The sequence below is a fragment of the Ahaetulla prasina genome, chromosome 4 (assembly GCF_028640845.1).
Source record: "Ahaetulla prasina isolate Xishuangbanna chromosome 4, ASM2864084v1, whole genome shotgun sequence".
In the NCBI taxonomy this organism is placed as follows: domain Eukaryota; kingdom Metazoa; phylum Chordata; class Lepidosauria; order Squamata; family Colubridae; genus Ahaetulla; species Ahaetulla prasina.
Genome location: NC_080542.1, coordinates 88,919,970 through 88,927,468, shown reverse-complemented (window position 1 = coordinate 88,927,468; position 7,499 = coordinate 88,919,970).

Here is a 7,499-nt window from a genome sequence, read left to right as displayed (position 1 = left end):
AAGCCTTCCAGAAGAAAGAAAAGTTTTATATTGTGCTGTACATTGTTGATTGAAATTCTGTGCCCCTTCAAACATTTCCTGTCCTACAATGTGTTGGACATTCAGCTTCATTCTATCATATTCCATCCTTGTCCTCATGTTAAACAATATGTCTAACTGTCACATGTCCTAATTAAAAAGAGAAGAAGCTAGACCTTGAATTCATGAAGATCCATATGTGTAAAGAGGTTCTGAAAAGTTCTATTGTGTTTTTCTTTGCTGCCACATGTCTGTATTACTTCTAACAAGGTGAAACAGATGTAATTCTCTTGACTGGGAAATCTTAACTTTCAGTGAAAAAATAGTACAAAATAAATTGTATTTTAATTCAATGGAAAATCTGTTGAATATATCAGTTCTACTTTATTGGAAACGTTAATATATTCCAAACTGCAGATGTTTTCATAGAAGTATTTTCTATCCATTAAACACAGGATTGGGTTATTTTGTACTTTAAAGATGAATAAACTTTTGTTCTTGCTCACAGTCTTCTTTTATTTGTAAGAATAAAGATCTTGATCACATAGTACAAGCTGTCCTAGGCTGGCAGCCCCCTTGTACCTGCAGACAATTACAAAGCTTCCTAGGATTCACAAATTTCTACAGGCAAGTCATCCCCTCCTTAATGAAAATTGTCAAACCCATGATAGACCTCCTCAAGACAGGGGGCCCAGGGACAAAGCCCCACCTGGGACAATCCCTACAGTGGGATCTAACCTTTCAAAAGGCATTTGAAACACTAAAAGAACTTTTTGCAAAGGAACTTGTGCTGAAGCATCCTGACCCCGAAAACCCTTCCTTATCCAAGCAGACGCCAGCAACATGGCAGTGGAAGCAGTGCTACTCCAAAGAAATAGCCAAGGAAAACTACAGTCCTGTGCCTACACCTCCCGCAAACTCACGGACACAGAGAGGCAATAGGTTGCATGGTAAAAAGAGGCTTTTGTGATGAGATGGGTACTGCTAACCTGGTGCCACCTGCTGGAAGAGGGGCAGAGACTGTTTCAAGTCTGGACCGACCACAAAAATTTGGAGGCCCTTAAGACCCCATGAAAACTATCACCCAAACAAATCCATTGGGCTCAATACTTCAACCGGTTCAACATTATGCTAAAGCACATCCAAGAGGGAAGGAACTTTCTAGCTGACACATTCTCCCACATGCCCCAGTACAAATGTGAACAGGAGGAGGTAGTAGATGCCATCATCCCCCCTACCCAAATAGCTGCCTAAGTACCACCAGACAACAACACAGTGACCGGCAAGTTCGACCCGCAAGTGAACTAACCATGAAACTCAAAACTGAACTGCTAGCAGACCCCTTGTCCATGACAACCAACACATCTCAACAAAAAGAGATAACCTAGCATGGAAGGGCATGAAACTCTACATCCCAACGTTCCTACTTACCCTAATCCTCCAGAGGAGCCATGAAGTCAAATCAGCAGGCCACTTTGGGTTCCTAAAGACTTTCCACTTAGCACAGAGGCAATTCTGGTGGCCCAGCATAAAGAAAGATATGGACAGTTAAGTGAAAAGTTGCACCATCTGCACCACAATGAAAAAACAACCAGGAAAATAACCCCAGTCTGCTGCAACCAATGGCAGAGCCAACAAGGCCATATGTTCTGTCCCCACCAGCCACAATCAAGCAGACACACGAGTTGACTATATCTGCCAGCAATTTACTCTGACGACAGATATCAGTTCTGGCAACAAACCTGCGATTGCCTGCCAAGTTCTCTTATCTCCTCAGACCAGCGTAACTACAGTTCAGAAATAAACAGAAGCCAAAGTCTTTGTCTCAAAATATTGCAGCCAAAGTTTCCAACAGTCAGTTTTTGTCCATCACAAGAAGCTATAGAGCAGCTCCTCCTGCTTTTATACCCTGTGGGGTGCGGCTCCATGACTCAGCACTCTCTAGGCCTGCCTCACCCCAATGTCAAGGTTCCAGAAAAGCCTCTTCTTCATAAAAAAAACTCAGAAGCCATTGTTTTTCCAGAGTTCTTTACTAGCATGAGGAAACTGGCACACAATGAGTGAAATTCCAAAACTGAATTTCCGGATTCTTTTCCCAGTTATACAAACCCCAAGAGTCCCACCCCCCTGACCCCTTCGATGGTCACATGGTCCCACGTTCTTCCAGTTCATTCGAATATCTTCTTGCCACTCTTCCCGCAGATGTGAACACCATCCGACCTTGACCGCTTGAAGAATGTTACCATACCCCTCAGCCCCACTTCCTCCCCTCAGGGGAAAAATGTGGCAGCGTCTGGAACCCTAAAGTCTAATATGGTTTCCAGGCCTGACAGGCGTCCCCCCTTGGAAAAGAAGCTATATCCTAGGAAAGAAAACAAAGAATCGATAAAGAAGAGTGTTAGTGGTCCACAGTTCCCTTCTACCCCCCCCTCCCCTCTCCAAGAGGTTTTTTAGGTTTGTCAGGGAAAGTGTCGTGAAATTGTTTAATCAAATTGTCCGCATTTACTTTCCAACTTTTGACCAAGTAGATTCAGATAATGGATATCCCTTCCAGTGGACTAAATATTGTAATTGACCTCTGTATAGTCTAGAGTCAAGGATGTGAAGTGGTAGAGCCTGCTTGTCAGCTTGGAGAAAGTAAGCCAGGTGGTGTGGATTCCCATCAAAGGTTGGTTTGAAAGGGGGAGGGGCTGGGTGAGGGGGTGCAGGTGGGTTTAGTTGGCCTGCTTGCAGTTGAAGAGGGATTTGGGGGACGGCCGTTGCTGTTGTGGCTGGTTGCTGAGTTGTGAAGGGGGGTGGAATTCCCCCTGGCTGCTGAGAAGGAAGTCCTTGAAATGCTTCAACTGACGAGGCAAACATCGCCCTGGGGCCCCCAGGAAAGAAAGGTGCTGAACTGGCTGGTTGCCATTGGTATTGGATCCACCCTTGTCCAGGATAAAATGCCCAACCAGGAGAAATAGAAGCTGCTGGAGGCAGCGTAGGCCTCTGTTGGCGGGAAAAGTCAATTGGAGGGGGGGAGTTGCGATTCCCCCTAAGTCCCTGGTGCTGCCTGAACTCCCTGCTGTCTGAAGGAGGGAAGGGAGGTCCTCCTGTGTTCATTGGAACGGCTTTGAGCTTCAGTAATTTCTCCCTCTCTGGGTTTCTCCCTCCCCCTGGAATTACTAAGTTTACTTTGATAGCAAATGGAGGAATGGGTGCACTCACCATTGGGTCGTTTTCTGCTTGATTTGAGTCGTCAGGAGGTGAATCAGATGGTGGAAGGTCAGTAGGGAGGTTTATGGCTTGTCTCGCAAAGCGACTGGTATTCAGATTCCTTCGAGGGGGTCTGCGTGGTTGGGTAGCAGTTGGTGGGCGATACTGTGGGAGGGGTGTTGGGGCTAGGCAAACTGACGCCCGATGTCCTAGTTTTCCACAAAGGTAGCATTTGATTATTGTTGAAGGCTGAAAGGTGGAGGGTGTGGTTGGTTTTAAGAGGGAGGGTCTTGTAGGTGGTCGTTGTGGAGTTGTAGTTGGTGATTGGCTTTGGAGGGGGTTGAATTCTCTGTCCAGAGCGATGGACACGTTGTACCAGTCATTTAGTTGTTCTGGGATTCCTCTGGTGGAGCAGGCTTTTCTGATGTTTTGATCAATCGCGTCTTTGAAGTAGTGGAGGACGATGCTTTCTGGCCAATGTCTAAGATTGCCAGCAACCCTTCTGAAATCCCATACAAATTGTTTTAGAGGCTTGTTACCTTGCTTCATTGTTTTTAAGGTGGTTTCACATTCTGTGATTAGGTCATCATCTTGAAACCGGTTGCGAAGCAGTGCCATAAATCCGTGAACATTGTTTAGTTCTGGTGCACGTTCATTGTGTAGTTGAGCTATCCATTCTGAGGTTTACCCCATGTTCATACCATCCGAGATGGTGTTGATTAGGCTTCTTTCTGATGGGTATTGATGTCTATATTGTTCAACGTAAGCCTCAATTCTGCTGAGAAAGTAAGCCAGGTGGTGTGGATTCCCATCAAAGGTTGGTTTGAAAGGGGGAGGGGCTGGATAAGGAGGTGCAGGTGGGTTTAGCTGGCCTGCTTGCGGTTGAAGAGGGATTTGGGGGACGGCCGTTGCTGTTGTGGCTGGTTGCTGAGTTGTGAAGGGGGGTGGAATTCCCCCTGGCTGCTGAGAAGGAAGTCCTTGAAATGCTTCAACTGACGAGGCAAACATCGCCCTGGGGCCCCCAGGAAAGAAAGGTGCTGAACTGGCTGGTTGCCATTGGTATTGGATCCACCCTTGTCCAGGATACAATGCCCAACCAGGAGGAATAGAAGCTGCTGGAGGCAGCGTAGGCCTCTGTTGGTGGAGAAAGTCAATTGGAGGGGGGAGTTGCGATTCCCCCCAAGTCCCTGGTGCTGCCTGAACTCCCTGCCATCTGAAGGAGGGAAGGGAGGTCCTCCTGCGTTCATCGGAACGGCTTTGAGCTTCAGTAATTTCTCCCTCTCTGGTGGGAGGGAAGGTGAATTTAGGCTGAGCTAAAGGCTCTCGAGGTGGGTGAGCTGAGCTTATACGAGGCCTCACTTCCAAACGCTCAAAAGTTTCAGGGAGGTCTAATAGGGACTGGGATTTCAGGGGGTTTCTCAGGTCCCAATCCAGTGACTCTCCCGATTCTCCGGGTTTTATTGTCTTCCAGTGAGGTTGAGAAGAGGGAGGGGGCTCTCCATTCCGCCCCGGGGAAATGTTTTCTCCCGAACGACAGCTTATCCATGAATCGGAGTCTTTGGGCCGTGCTCCAAGCTGACAAGCAGGCTCTACCACTTCGGGTTTTTGAGTCATATCTTCCGATGGGAAGTAGGTGATTTCACTGAAATCGTTAGATTCAAGCTTCTGTGCTACATCCACGCTTTCAGCTTGCTGCTCCTCCATCTTCGCTGGGTCTTTGCACCGCTGTGGAGGTTGCGGAGGCTGGGGCCCAGCACCCCCCTAACAGGCCCCCTCTGAGCGGACGAGAGGGTACCGTTAGCAAAAGAAAGTTAGCAGTTTTTTAAAAGAAGCACCCTTCTTTTGTTGTTCCCGCCTCTCCTTTCTGCAATGCCTAGGATTTAACCAGGACTGATTGTCAGCAGCTAAGTCTTGAGGCATTTCCTGGGAGGGGGAAGGTGCGGGAGAAAGAGGCCTTGTCTTCTCCTCCACCTGGCCTGCCTCTGGGACCTAGAGCAGAGCCATAGAGGAAGGTTCTGCAGAGGGAAGCCCTATTGGCTCTTCCCCCTCACTCTCTGAGTCACTCTCTGCCAAGAGGCCAGGCTCGGGGGCTGAAGACACGATACCATGGAAGGAAATTGCAGTGGACTTTATAGTGGAGTTGCCAAAAAGAGGGGGGGAACACAGTGATCTGGACTGTAATAGACTTATTCTCCAAACAAGCACACTTCATACCCTTCAGTGGATTACCCTTAGCCCACCAGCTAGCTAAACTGTTCCTGAAGTACATCTACTGCCTGTATGGAATACCACAAAGAATTATCTCAGACAGAGGGGCCCAGCTAAAAGCTAAGTTCTAGAGGGTCCATTGGGTCATCCCAGGGTCTTAGCTCAGCTTTTCATCTGAGCACCAATGCAGGGGTGTGGATGGAGAGACTGAACACCATGGTAGATCAGTACCTGTGGTGTTACGTGAACTATCAGTAGTTAGTTGGTTGGATTTCCTGCCTTTGCTGAGGTCGCGTACAATAATGCTGTTCACAGTAGCATGGGACTAAAGTAGTGAGTGGTATGGACTTTGTCCCAATTCCAAAAGATCCAAGGGATCACCCCTCCTCAGTCAGCTTGATAGACTGACTGTCAATGCTGAAAGCAACCTGGGTGAATGTCAAGAAGGCACTGGCTAAAGCGGCACAGGCCTATAAGAAGCCTGCAGAAAAACATTGAGCCCTGCAATAGCCATTTCAGTTGGGGGACAAGGTCTACCTCTCCACAAAGTACTTGAAATTGAAACTCACCAGTAAGAAACTGTGACCAAAGTTTATGGGGCCATTCCCCATAGTGAACCCATCATTAACCTGGTCATGGTGCAATTAAAATTGCCCTGACTGCTAGAGAAGATACCCCTAATATTCCATAGCAGCCTCTTAAAACCTGTGGATTGACCCTTAGGCCACTACTCCATGAGCTCCCGGATCCCATGGTCATAGGGGGCCAAATCCATTATGAGATGCAATGAATCCTTGACTCGAGGTGGCACAGGAGACAGCTCCAATACTTAATCAAGTGGAAGAGCTACCCCTTATCAGAGGAGTTTTGGGTAAAGAATAGGAACATCCAGACTGACTGCCTCATAGCTAAATTCCATTCAGACAACCCAAAAAAGCCTGTGGGGGGGGGGAATCATAAACCTAAAATCTATACCTGTACTCAAATTGTTTTTGCTTTGCACAGGTTGCCTTCAGGAAGTGAGGGGAGCCGAATGTCAACTTACAAATCATCCCTGGCCTGCTCTCAAGTTGCCATATGCAAAGGGGATGGGAAAATGAACTCTGCAGCTGCAACAAGGCAGCATGTCAGTCAAAACAAAAGCACATTCCAGCCACATCTCTGTCAAGGCCGTCTCCACGGTTACCCACAGGGGAGTGATATCTACAACCAACGAAATTGCTTCATTGGAGAATGTGACTGATGACACACCTTGGGGGGAGGGAGGAAACACAGTCAGAGCTGGAACATAAATTACTTGTGGTCAGAGTTGGCTTCGCTTGGAACATGCCGACGTGCAGTTCCTAATAAATAACTGGATTTCTGGATTTCTTTTCAAGTTTGGCTCGAGGCTCATCATTTAATTAGGGCATCGGTTGGAACCCTTACACAAAGTCAGTGGGGAAGTCAGATTCACTTAACAATTGGGTTACTAACTTAACAGCTGAAATGATTCACTTAACAACTGTGGCAAGAAAAGTCATAAAATGGGGCAAGTTCCTTGGGTTTAATTGTGGTCATACATTGTGGACCACCTGTAGTCTCTTATAATTGTTTCTAAATTATAAATTGTTTTTATAGTAATTTTATTAAAATTACAATAAGAACAATAGAAACTAAACAAATTAAGAAAAAGAGAATATAGGAGGCACAGAAAAGAAAAAAGAAAAACAGAAAAGAAAGGAAAAAAGAATATAATAATGAAAAAGAAAATAAATATATCAAAAATCACTTCTTCCTAGATTACAAATATCAACAATAGGTTTAAACAATATAGTAACATATAATCTTCCCATATCCCAGCTTCTATTTATAAATAAATCCATAAAGTTTTAGCATTTCAGTTTTAACATCAAGAAAAGTCCATTAAGGATTACCAGAGTTAACAACATATCTGTTTTAATCTACATGAAATAACTCAACTTTATATTTGTTATCAGGAAAATAGGAGAAGAAAGGTGTATTTGTTCGCTCCCTTGAGTTATTTGTAAAACAATAAAGATGAGATACATATTAATTAAATAAACTATAGTCTGCCACAT